The following is an 8,379-nucleotide window of genomic DNA, read 5'->3' on the forward strand; positions in this document are numbered from 1 at the left end:
CTGTTACATTCTGAGTTCAAATTGTGCCGAGGTCGACTTTGCCTTTCATCCTTTCGGGGTCGATAAATTAAGTACCAGTTACGCACTGGGGTCGATGTCATCGACTTAAGCCCTTTGTCTGTCCTTGTTTGTCCCCTCTATGTTTAGCCCGTTGTGGGCAATAAAGAAATAAGTATTACAGCAAGATACACATGTATAGTGGAGGCACATGGCCTAATGGTTAGAGTAGCAGACTCACGGTCGAGGGGTCGCGGGTTCGAATCTCAGACCCTATGATGTGTGTGTTTACGAGCGAAACACCTAAGCTCCACGCGGCTCCGGGCAGAAGGTAATGGTGAACTTCTGCTGACTCTTTCGCCACAACTTTCTCTCACTCTTTCCTCCTGCATCTTGCAGCTCACCTGTGACAGACCGGCATCCTGTCCAGGTGGGGAATCTTTACACCAAGGAAACCGGGAAACCGGCCCGTTATGAGCCAGGCATGGGTCAAGAAGGAACAAACATACAGATATATGACATAGAAACCTATTCACTTGATATGGTATATCTTATTTTTTTAGCACTTTTTTCAGTCATTGGATTGCGGCCAAGCTGGGGCACCACCTTGAAGGGTTTTAGTCAAACAAATCAACCCCAGTACTAGGTTAATTTCTTCTTTTTTTTTTTAAAAAAAAATATGGTACTTATTCTATTGGTCTTTCTTGTTGAATTGCTAAGTTACTGCGGCCATGCTGGGGCATCTCCTTGAAGGGTTTTAGTCAGGCAAATGGATCCTAGTATTGGTTTTTTAAAAATATAATCTGGTACTTATTCTATTGGCTGCTTTTGCTGAACTGCTAGGTTACTGTGGGTTTTAGTCAAACAAATTGACCCCAGTGCTGTGTTTTAATCTGGAACTTATTATATTGGTCTCTCTTGTTGAACTGCTAAGTTACTGTGGCCAAGCTGGGACACTACCTTGAAGGGTTTTAGTCAGAAAAATTGACCCTGGTACTGATCGTTTTAAAAATCTGGTACTTATTCTATTGGTCTCTTTTGTTGAACTGCTGAGTTACTGCGGCCATGCTGGGGCAACACTTTGAAGGGTTTGAGTTAAACAAATTGACTTCAGTACTGGATTTTGAAAAAAATTTGGTACTTATTCTATTGCTCTTCCTTGTTGAACTGCTAAGTTACTGTGGCCATGCTGGGGTACCATCTTGAAAAGTTTTAGTGAAATAAATCAACCCTGGTGCAGATTTTTTGTTTTTATAAATCTGGTATTTATTTTATTGGGTCCTTTTGTTGGACTGCTAAGTTACTGTGGCCATGTTGGGGCATTATCTTGAAGGGTTTTAGTCAGACAAATGGATCCTAGTACTTTTTTTAAAATCTGGTACTTATTCTATTGGTCTCTTTTGTTGAATGGCTAAGTTATTGCAGTGGTACCACCTTGAAGGGTTTTAGTCAACAAACTGACCGCAGGAATAGTGGGTGGAGAAAATGGATGGATGGATAATACAAAGTTATATGTGTTATTTGGCCACAGGTCAGCCTTGATCCAGTAGGCCTATAATCAAAAGCATTTGAGTTGAGATCATCCAATCAATTTTCATATGTATATTGTTTTTTTGGATGATAGTGTGCAGTTAGAGGGAAATTTGGCTGTTATTTCTAGCAGATCGAACTATTGTATAGATACACCTTTGTTGGATAGCATAGATTAATAATATAAGAAGTGTGACATAGATAGGTATGTCCACTGATATAGTGTTATGGCAGGTAACAGAGAAGTATGTCAGCTGTTATTGAAGCTTGATACATATATATGACAATATAGATATGACAACTGTTATACAGTTTGTTGTTGTTTTGTTCTAGTCAAACCTTGATCCAGCAGACAAGACCAAAGGCATTGCAGCTGTGACCAGATTGTATTTTTCCTGGTATTGTGTGCTCCAGACTACATTAACTATTGAAGCTTTTCTCATACAGGAAAGCCTATGAGAATTGAAAAAGGTGCTGGACTTTAGCATTTAACCCTTTAGTGTTTAAATTATTCTGTTAAATGTAATACTTCTTCATTCAAATTCATCATCATCAACTTGAATTAATCATGCATTATCTTATAGCTTTGAGGTTTCAATAATGTCACTATTTATTTTTAGAGTCTCAATGTAGGGTAGGTGCTTAAAGGCTAGATATCGCCAGTTTGAATATAAAACATGTAAAATATTTGAGTCGGATATGGCCGGTTTAAACACTAAAGGGTTAAACCAGCCAAGTCCAGCCCAAATATTCTATGTGTTCTAAGTTCAAACTGGCCAGATCCAGTCTCTCACACCTACCCTATAATGTCATTCAAAGAAATAAACAATCACATCATCAAATAAGCATTCACATTTAACAGAGTAATCTGAATGTTAAAGGGCTAATCAACTTAAGATGGTTTTAAAACATCATTAATTCATCCAGCATCACTGAAGATGAAGAAGCATTATATGGATGGATGTAGACTCTATTGTGTCTTGTCATTTATAAAGTGTGTGTGTGTGTGTGTGTGTGTGTGTGTGTGTACACGTGTGCAGGGGATGAATTTTGATTTTCTTTTTGTTTTTTGTTTTTGCAGGGCCTAAGTTTCTCTGTTTCATCATCATCAACATCATTGTCGTCATCATCATCATTGTCATCATCATCATCGTCATTATCATCATCATCATCATTATCATCATTACTTTAACATCCACTTTTCCATGCTTGCATGAGTCGAGTGGAGTTCATTGAAAGCAGATTCTGTATGGCCAGATTCCTTTCCTGTTACCAACCATCCTACCATGTTTCCAAGCAAGGTGATATTCCTTCAGTGCCAGACATGTTTTTACAGAACATTGGAAACGAATGATACTGCTTGCATGACAGTGACACTCATTTACAACAATCATACGGTGTCAAGACAAGGAGACACACATACTCACAACTATGCAAATACTGTATGCCTGTATACACACACACACACACACATTCTTTTATTCTTTTATTTGTTTCAGTCATTTGGCTACAGCCGTGCTGGAGCACCGCCTTTAGTCGAAGAAATCAACCCCAGGATTTATTCTTTGTAAGCCTAGTACTTATCCTATCAGTCTGTTTTGCTGAACCGCTAGATTATGGGGACGTAAACACAACAACATCAGTTGTCAAGTGATGTTAGAGGGACAAATAGACACACAAACACACATGCACACACACACACACACACACACACACACACACACACACACACACACACACACACGCACACACACACATACACACATGTACGACGGGCTTCTTTCAGTTTCTGTCTACCAAATCCATTTACAAGGCTTTGGTCAGCCCGAGGCTATAGTAGAAGATACTAACCCAAGGTGCCATGTAGTGGGACTGAACCTGGAACCATGTGGCTGGTAAGCAAGCTACTTACCACACATCCACGCCTGCACCTACATATATTCTTCCTATGATAGTCACAAGGCCTGAAAATTTACATCAGTCTCAGTGCTATGTTATTCTATTGAACCCTGAAAGGAAGAAAGGGAAAGTTGACCTTGCCGGAATTTGAACCCAGAATGTAAAGCTACAAGATATACCTCTAAACACTTTGTATGACATGCTTATGATTCTCTCTCACACACACACACAACAGGCTTCTTTCAATTAGTATGTACCAAATCTACTCATAAAGTTCTGGTTGACCTGAGTATATAGTGGAAGACATTTGCCCAAGATACCACACAGCGGGACTGAACCTGAAACCATGTGATTGGGATGTGAATTTAAAAAAAGCAAAAGAACAATGTGTGATTTTGGGAGAAATTTTGCTGCTATTTCTAGTAAGTTGTGTGGCTACCTAGAAATTCCTTTAATGGCTTTCTGATATAATGGAGTATGATACAGTTGGATGATACAATTTTGTAGAACACAAGTTGATACCAATGGTTTTGTTATTTAACTTTAGGTCTGCTCTGATCCAGGAGATCTATGGTCAAAAAGTTCTTGCTATGACTATCCTGGATAATTTTTTACAGACTTGTTTTCACTCTTTTTACTATGTAAAGCCAGTAGGATGCATTATGAAACAAATTTGGCAGTTATTTCTAGCAGATCATGCAACCACATAGAGACTCACTCCCTTGTTCGTTAAAAAGGTCTTGCCATACCTATCCTCTCCTTTTTTTGTTTTGATGATGATGATGATGATGATGATGGTGGTGGTGGTGGTGGTAGAAGTGGTGGTAGCAGTGGTGGTATTGGTGGTGGCAGTGGTGGTGGCAATGGTTGTGCTGGTGATTGTTGTTGTTGTTGCTGCTGCTATTGATGTTGTTTAGCCCCCAGCTTTCCAGCTGTAAACCATTTTCAAAATTTTTTTTTCCTTGAGATGTAATCCATCTTCAACTACACTACCTAATGTGTTTTCTTCCCCCTTTTTAAAATCAGCAGAATGCATTATGAAAGAGATTTGGCAGCTATTTCTACCAGATCAAGCAACCATACAAAGACACACTTTGTTGGCTCATGATACAGTGATGTGTTGCAGATGGATATGTCATACACAGTGAAAGTAACTGGTACAGAAGTGTAATACAGTTCCGTGATACACAGATTAGGCAACTGATGCCATAAGTATCAATACATATAGTTATGTACATACAATGAGCTTCTTTCAGTTTATATACACCAAATTCACTCTCAAGGCTTTTTAGTTGGCAAAGACTCAGAGAAGAAGACACTTGCCCAAAGCATGTGGTACTTTAGATAAATATTAGGACTGAACCTGAGAACACATGGTTGGGAAGCAAGCTTCTCAACCACACAGCCACGTCTGTGCCTATTTGTTAATAAAATTAGGATTGTATATACAGAAGTGAAGGTGCATGACTCAGTGGTTAGAGCATTGGACTCACAATCATGAGGTAGTGAGTTCGATTCCTGGACCAGACAGTGTGTTGTGTTTTTGAGCAAGACATTTTTTATTTCATGTTGTGATGTCACTGGTGCCCAGCTGTATCAGCCTTTGCCTTTGCCTTTCCCTTGGATAACATCGGTGTTGTGGAGAGAGGAGACTGATGTGCATTGCTGACTGTTGGTCTTCATAAATGACCTTGCCCAGACTTGTGCCTCAGAGGGTAACTTTCTAGATGCAATCTCATGATCATTCATGACTAAAGGGGGTATCTTTACCCTTTATTTACAAAGGTATGATACTGGGTTATGGCAACAGATAGAGATAGATAAACAAATTGATTGATTGATTGATTGATTGATTGATTGGTAGATAGATAGATAGATAGACAGAGATATAGCTAGATAGATAGAGATATAGCTTGATAGCTAGCTAGCTAGCTAGATAGATAGATAGATAGATAGATAGATAGATAGACAGAGATATAGATAGATAGATAGCTAGCTAGATAGATAGCTAGCTAGATAGATAGATAGACAGAGATATAGATAGATAGATAGATAGATAGATAGATAGATAGATAGATAGATAGATAGATAGATATAGATATAGATAGATAGATAGACAGATAGATAGATAGATAGATAGATAGAGATATAGATATAGATAGATAGATAGATAGATAGATAGATAGATAGAGATAGATAGATAGAGATAGATAGATAGACAGACAGAGATATAGATAGATAGCTGGCTAGCTAGATAGACAGAGAGAGGGGGGAGAGTGAAAGACAGACAGAGACAGACAGACAGTCAGATGCACAGACAGACAGAGAAAGAGTGATACAGGGGAATAGAATATGATACATAGCTGTAATACAGTTGTGTGATATTATATAACCGAATGGCAGCTGATATAAGCATAGCAGCTGATACAATATGGTGTCTGAGACAACAAGGCAGAAGATACAGAGGGATAATGCTGAGTGGATGCTTGCTAGCTGATACAAATATGTGATACAGTTGTAGTTGTTGTTGTTTTAGCCCTAAGTCAGTCCAGTTTGGGACAGACTTATGATCAAAGACATTCCAGTCACAACTATCCCATCTTTGTTGAAGCTTCAATGAAGCTTATCTAATAAAAATCAGTTTTTTCCTGTTCTTAGTCATTGGACTGTTGCCATGCTGGAGCACTGCCTTGAAGAATTTTAGTTAAATGGATCGACCCCAGTACTTATTTTTTAAGCCAAGTATGTATTCTATCGATCTCTTTTTCTGAACTGTTAAGTCACAGGGATGTAAACAAGACAATATCAGTTGTTTAGTAGTGGTGAGATGACAAACACACACACACACACACACACACGCAATGAGCATCCACACAGTTTCCATCTACCAAATTTACTTACCATAGAGAATATTTGCCCAAAGAGCCACATAGTGGGACTGAACTTGAAACCACATGGTTGTAGGGCAAACTTCTTAACTACACAGCCATGCCTGCTCTTATTCAGAACTATATTATCCTCCATACACATATCTCCTTCCTTTTTTTAAGATGATAGCATGTAAGTTAAAAGAAACTTAGCTGCTATTTCTTACTGCGTATTATGTCATGGTAAAGGGCAGTGAGTTAGCAGGATTGTAAGCACGCTGAGAAAAATACTTAGTGGCATTTTGTCCATCTTTACATCCTGAGTTCAGATTCCACCAAGGTTGACTTTGCCGTTCATTTTTTCAGGGTTGATAAAATAAGTACCTACTGAACTCTGGGATTGATGTAATCCCTGAAATTGCTCACCTTGTGCCAAAATTTGAAACCAGTATTGTGTCATGGTAAGGTAGCAAGCTGGTACTGACATTACCATGTGAGAAAAATATTAGGCAGCATTTCTTCTGACTTTGTTCTATGTTCAAATACCAATGCAGTTGACTTTACCTTTCATTATTTTGAGCTTACTAAAAATGTACCAGTTATACACTGGAGTCAATATAATTGATTTAGCCCCTTCCCTAAAACTGTTGGCCTTGTGCCAAAATTTGAAGCCAATGTAACCAGCTTATCCCTCTTCCAACATTGCTGGCCTTGTGTCAAGATTTGGTACCAATATTGTATCATGGTAGGTGGCAAGCTGGCAGAATCGCTAGCATTCCGGGCAAAATGCTTAGCAGCATTTGTCCATCAAATTCTAGCCAGGGTCGACTTTGCCTTTCATCCTTTTGGGGTTGATGAAATAAGTACCAGTTGAGCACTAGGGTCGATGTAACCGACTAGCCCCTTCTCCCAAAATTTCATGCCTGGTGCCTATTGCAGAAAGGAATATTGTGTCATGGTAGCTAATAATACAAACATAGCAACTGAAACAGAAGAATGGCAGCTAAATAGTGTTGTATGTAGCAGCCATGGAAAGAAAGGAGAAAAAAATAAATAGGTGAATGGTTTAGGCACCAAAGAATTTCAACCTTACCACAGCTACCATCCTGTTGTGTATTTAAATGTTCAACTTGGGTATAGAAGAAGGATTGTTAATAATACAGAGGGTTGGATAATAATCTCACCAACTTTTTTTGCTTTATCACTGTTTTTACATTACTTTTTCCATGCAAGTAAACCTAAGATAGTATTATGTATATTTGGAGTTTTCCATATTGCAAAAGGCATTCTTAATGTGGTGTGTGTGTGTGTGTGCTTGTGCGTACATGCATGTGTATGTGTGTGTGTCCTGTGTGTATTCAACAATAAGCATTCATCCATGAAATAAGATATTTCTAAAGTAGAAATGTGTTTATATTTCATTTCCCATTAACCCCCTTGCCTATAATTTAAGGTCTGATGCCTGTCAAAAATAAATATAATTATTTCTCTTTAGAAGAGAAATGGGATGATTCCTCTGTATGATTTTTTTTATATTCCAGATAAAAGCAATTTCATTTCACTTATGAAGCTAATAGGTTTGGGAAATGCATGTATGTCATACACTTCATTTCTCTCCATCTTCCCACCAACTCCCTAAATGCAACACTTTGGGAAAGAAATCAATTGTACAGTATTTATAGTTTTGGGCTTTGCATTTTCATTTTTGTAATTTTTCACCCCCACTAAAGTAGCAGAGTAGTATCCATAGACTTTATAAGACTTCTTTGACTGTGGAATAGTTAGAGTTAAATCATCATCATCATCATTTAACGTCGGTTTTCCATGCTGGCATGGGTTGGACAGTTTGACAGGACATGGCAAGGCCAGGGACTGTGCCAGGTTTCATTGCCTGTTTTGGTTTGGTTTCTACAGCTGAATGCCCTTCCTAACACCAACCATTTTATAGAGTATTGATGAGTGAAGATGTATCTATCAGACATGTGGCTTTATTTCTTTCCTTTCTTTTACCCCTTCCAGATATGCAATCAGTAAACTAGTGTAGGATTTACTTGGTCCTAGGTTTGTGACCAAAGAATTTCCTGGT

The sequence above is a fragment of the Octopus sinensis genome, linkage group LG6 (assembly GCF_006345805.1).
Source record: "Octopus sinensis linkage group LG6, ASM634580v1, whole genome shotgun sequence".
Taxonomy (NCBI): Eukaryota; Metazoa; Mollusca; class Cephalopoda; order Octopoda; family Octopodidae; genus Octopus; species Octopus sinensis.